The sequence below is a fragment of the Capricornis sumatraensis genome, chromosome 2 (assembly GCF_032405125.1).
Source record: "Capricornis sumatraensis isolate serow.1 chromosome 2, serow.2, whole genome shotgun sequence".
Classification (NCBI taxonomy): domain Eukaryota; kingdom Metazoa; phylum Chordata; class Mammalia; order Artiodactyla; family Bovidae; genus Capricornis; species Capricornis sumatraensis.
In genome coordinates, this window is record NC_091070.1 from 105,972,696 (window position 1) to 105,978,695 (window position 6,000).

Below are 6,000 nucleotides of genomic sequence, written 5' to 3' on the forward strand. Positions count from 1 at the left end.
CATCACTGACTTAATGGACACGAGTTTGAGTAAGCTCCGGGAGACAGTGAATGGACAGGGAAGCCTGGCATGCTGCAGTTCATGGGTTCGCAAAGAGTCAGAGATGACTGAGCAACTGAACCAAACGGAGGGTTCAAAGAGAGAAAGTGAAAGTACACAGTCTTTTGAGACCTGACACATCTCTACAGCATTCCCTTGACCAAATCATGCCCCAAGATCAGCCCACATTTTACAATTGGGAAATTGGCACTACCAACACCATTTCTTGACGATAGTAGTTGCAAAGTCACATTGCAAAGGGATTGATGAAGAAATTGGTAACATTTTTGGAATTAAGAATCAAGATGGAGAGTTTGATTGTCCTTGTTAACTTCGAGTATCCTCCATTTCTTTCTAATGAGTTAATAGGTAAAATTCAGCCTATCTCTGTTTGCTCCAGCAACACAAATCCAGACTGCTGTGTTCTCAAGTCCAGCCTTTTTGGATCAGTATTTTCTTGGAACCCTAAGCACTTCTTTTATTCCACAAAAGTGAGCAGCTAGAAGGGGAAAAAGGAACAGGTTAGAAATTCACTTGTACCTGGAGAAAAGTTAGACTCCTATTCTCAGGTGGCCTTCCTCCTTTAGAATCTCCCTGCCTCCTTTCCTCTATTTTTAGTGTACTGGCACAGCCAGCCTGTATATTCACAAGTTCTACATCCCTGCATTCAAACAATGACAGATACAAATACTCCAAAAAAAAAAAAATCCATCACTTCAAAAAGTGAATTCCAAAACTTGAATTCACTGCATGTCAGCAACCACTTACACTGTATTTTTACAACTATTTACATTGTGTTTAGTATTATAAGTTATCTAGAGGTGATTTAAAGTATATAGGAGGGTGTTCCTAGGTTATATGTTAATACTATGCTGTTTTATATGAGACTTGAGCACCTGTGGATTTTGGTATCTACAAGTCCCCTTAATAGATGTTGAGAGACGACCCTGTATCAAAAACATCAGTAGAAATTATGACCCATAAGAAAACATTCTCCCTTTTTATATTTAAAAGCAAATGTGTGGATAAACAATAAGGTCCTATTGTGTAGCACAGGGAATTATATTCAACATCCTGTGATAAACCACAATAGAAAAGAATATGAAAGAGAATATACATGTATAACAGCGTCATTTTGCTGTAGAACAGAAATTAGCACAGCATTGTAAATCAACTATACTTCAATAAAATTTTTTTTTTTAAGAAAGGGAAATGTGTCTGGCAGACTCAGCTAGCTGTATGTCCCAACAAATATTCTTTCCTATAAATCACAGTTTATTTTGACAGCAAGGTACCTAGCAAATAGCTAAATCTCCCAGGCCTCCTTTGCATTTAGGCGAGGTCAAGTGTCATAATTCTGGGCAATGGGATAAAAGAAACGTAGTGGTCTGAGCTTAGCAGATTAGGACTTTCAAAATCTATTCCCATGTTATATCTATAGCCCTATTTCCTACCGTTGCTTCTACACTGAACTTCTGCTTCCCAAGTGTGTCAAAAATAATTCTAGAAAACAGTAGGTGCTCTCCCTGAAGTATCTTTCTGTCTCTTTTCATTGGCTAAACCCAGCTCAAATTCCTTTCTGATTTCCTCAGGCGAAATTAATTATTAGTTCTCCTGGGACCCTTGTATGCTCTTCACATAACCCTTTGTTTATGGGTGAGTATCTGCTAGTGGGCTGTGAGTGCCCTGAGGGGAGCTTCAGTTCCTGGATGGCTAGCACTAGGAGACATCTCCGCAGATCTAGGAAAGAGGAAAGAAAGGAGAGAGTTCAACCACAGGGTTTTTTCTTCTGTCCTTGTTTATTTTTTTCTAATTAATATTACGTTGAACCTTTGTCATTATATACAAAGTTGAAATGTTTTCAGGCAATTATTTTTGAAGGGAGGGATTTATATTTCAGAAAAGAGTTTGACTACAAAGACACCTAAGATCCTTTCTAGCTCCAAAATTCTATTCAAAGTTATCTTCCTTGAAAGTGTATCAGGAGATTTTAAATTCAAAAGTAGTAGAATTCAATTATACAATGAACTGTCCAAAACTTCTCTTTATATTTATATGTAGATAAAAATAAATTGAAATCAGTGAACTTTACATTCCTGAATTAGCAATTTGAATTTTGACAAATTTCAAGGCAGCATAAAATAGTTAAACAGACTAAGTAATGATATGATATGATGGAAATTTTTATGTTTCTCTTCATTGTATCACATTTTATAAAGTTGATATTAAATATATAAGTTAATAGCAATATCTTTCTCGGATCAATATTAACTACTTACATTAGTTGGTATTAAAGGGTTGTTTTACCTGACATTTTCCCAAATTGTGAGGTAACTGAAAGCAAGGTATTACTTATCAAATAGGACAGAGAATAGAGAGGGGACACTAATTCACAGTTCTGCTAGATTTAGTCTTCTTGTCTGGACAAATCAAGAGTGAAGGATAGATGAGAGCTGTTATACCTGTATCCATAACACCTTGCTTTCTCACAGGCAAAGGTGATACCTTTAACAACCTACACAAGTAAGGAGAGGCTCACTGTCTTTAATGGAGGCTTATTTAAGAACAGAAGAACTGAAATCTGTTTCTTTTTCTCACTATAGAATAAGACCCATCTAGGCTGCAGTCCATGGGGTCTCTAAGAGTCAGACAGGACTGAGCAACTTCATTTTGACTTTTCACTTTCATTCACTGGAGAAGGAAATGGCAACCCACTCCAGTGTTCTTGCCTGGAGAATCCCAGGGATGGGGGAGACTGGTGGGCTGCCATCTATGGGGTTGCACAGAGTCGGACACAACTGAAGCGACTTAGCAGCAGCAGCAGCAACTCAGTTCTCCAAGGCTACAAAAAGCAAGCAGTCCTGACTAGCCTGTATCTGACAAATACTCCTGACAATAACAACTGGAAAGGGTTAAATAAAAAAATCTGTTTGAAGGTATTTGAAAATTACTTAGCAAAGACCTAAGACCCTAGGATCCAGGAGACAAGGAAAGTTCTGAGAGGTAAGCTTAGCTTTCGGCTTTGTTTTGCCTTTCAGGTTATTTGCTGATTTTTAAGTGGCTATCAGGAGACTGAGAAACTGAATAAATAGTCTCACAGTGTTAGGAAGATTTAAAAATTATAGCTCAGGCCCGCTAAGAGGGAAGGAGTACGGTATGTGCCACTGTGCTATATCAGAAAAGAGGTGATCCAAAACCTGGAAGAGCCCTCACAAAACCTGAAATCCAGATTCTAATTAGCACAATTACAGATTTGGTTAAATTGATCTGACTCTGTCTATCTGCCTCTCAGAAGTGAAATCACATCCTTTCCAGAAATATCTGACATCAGTCTGAGTCTCATATTACTTCTACAATTTTTTATACACATTAATCATTATTTTAAAAAAATATGGGGAATTTCTGTACATTCCTGTCAAGTTTTATTGTAAACCTAAAACTGCTTTAAAAAAACAGAAAGATCTCCTGCCAAAAATTTAACACCCAGGGTAGATACTTTTGGCAAAACTTTGGTTTCACTTTTATGTATGTATACATATTATATATGTGTGTGTGTTTGTTGGATTGTGATATAAAATGTATATATTTTTTAGATCAAAGAAGCCTACAGGCCACTGTGGTTAATTATACTGGCAAATAAAAGCATAAATTAACCTCAAAAAAAAAAAAAAATAACAGGCATACTGATTAACAAGGCCAAATAAGCAAAAACCAAGAGAAAAAATAGATATATATCAGGCCCACAGAGGAGGTTCAGATATTAGAGTTATTGCATGTAGACTTTAAAATGTATGATTTATATGTTCAAGAAAATATAAAAAAATATGGAGAAATTTAGTAGAGAATTGTAATCTATAACCAAAAAGAAATCTTAGATTTGAGCAGCCTACTAACTAAAATTTAGAGTGCAATTCACAAGTTTACCAGTGAAATAGATGTAGCTGAAGAAAGGATTGTAACCCAGGAGATGTCAGTAGACTGAAGCATAGAAAGAAGAAAGATGGATATTACAGGAAAGATCCTATGGTAAAAATGTGACATAGTGACAGGCTTAATATACCTGTAATTGGAGTTGTAAAAGGAGATGAGAGATACAGTAGGTCAAAAGCAGTGTTTGAAATGAAATGGGCTTCATTATACTCTCATCACAATGCATTAACATGCTAAATGACACACCTACCAGTGCCATGACAGTTCTGAGACCAACCATAAAAGCTCAGAGGGTGGTGGCCCAGTTCCTGGAAATCTCTGCCCCTTCCCCAAAACAGTTGGAATAATCTACCTATCCATTAGCCTATGAAATTACCCAGCCCATAAAAACTAACCACCCTATATTTTAGGGTCTCTAGTCTTCTGAGATGGGCCACACTCTATTGTGAAGTGTGTTTTTCCTAAGGCTGTTCTTATCTTTTGAGATGGACCACATGATGTCCATGAAATGTGTGTTAATGCTGTTGTTTAGTCACTCAATCATGTCTGACTTTCTGCAACTCCATAGACTGCGGCATACCACACTCCCCTGTTCTTTACCATCACCTGAAGTTTGCTCAAACTCACACCCATTGAAATCTATCAGAAGGCAGACAGAATGGAAACCACAATCACAGAAAACTAACCAAACTGATCGCACGGACTACAGACCTGTCTAACTCAATGAAACTATGACCCATGCTGTGTAGGGCCACCCAAGACAGACAGGTCATGGTGGAAAGTTCTGACAAAACGTGGTCCACTGGAGAAGGGAACGACAAACCACTTTAGCATTCTTGCCTTGAGAACCCCATGAACAGTATGAAAAGGCAAAAAGATATGAAATGTGTACCTCTGTAAACAAACCCAGTTCTTACTTATTAAAAAAAGAAGAAAAGAGGAAAGAAAAGAAATGGGCTGAAACTTTCTAAAGCCATGTAAGACATCACACCAAAAATTTAAGAATACTTGTGAACTCCAAGCATGATAAATTAAAAGAAAACTATATCGAGGCACATGATAGTATATATAAGTACTGAAAACTGATGAAAAAGGATATCTAAGAACTGTCAGAGAAATATATACATTACTTTTTTTTGGCTACACCTCATGGCTTGTGGGATTTTAGTTCCCCCACCAGGGATTGGACTATTGAACTCAGTTCCTTGGCAGTGAAAATCCTGAGTCCTAACCACTGGACTGCCAGGGAACTCCCTCACACATTACTTTCAACAATAAGACTGACAGCTTACTTCTTTTTTTTTTTTTTTTTTTATTTATTTATTTTTTTTTGGACAGCTTACTTCTTAGTAGGAGCATTTTAGGCCAAAAGATGGGAGTAATCATTGTAAACCACTGAATCAAAATAAGAGCTAAAGTAGATATCTATTAACTAGGGGAAAAAAAAAAAAAAACTTTTCTAGGGATATTAAAAAAAAGAGAGTAAAGGATAATGATATCCTATGTTGCTTTTCAGGAATCACAAAATAGATTGGGAGCTCCATGAAAGCTCTTCTCTTGGAGTGCATCAATACTTACAAAACTTGTAGAATAAATGAAGAATTTGGAGCAACTGTTCAACTCACTGTACCTGGGTTATATTGAAGTTGCTCCAATGCACAAGTTAAATGAAATGTTTTCTTGTAGGTCCCACTGCTTCCAGTTATGTTACAGAGAGCAAATTATTTAAACCTTTGTAGTAATTTCCATACCAAATTACCACAAACCAGGTAACTTAAAAGAGCAGAAATTTATTCTCTTAGTTCTAGAGGTTAGAAGTTCAAAATCAAGGTATTACTGAGGCTATCCTCCTTCTGAAGAATCCAGGGAAAAAACTTCTTTGAGTCTTCCCAATTTTTGGAGGTTGCTGGCAATCCTTGGTATCCTTTGGCTTGTAGCTCCATCATTCCAAATTCTGCCTCCCCTGTCACATGGCCATCTTCAGTCTAGGTGCATCTATGTCCTCACTGGATTTAGAATATCAGAGGTTGA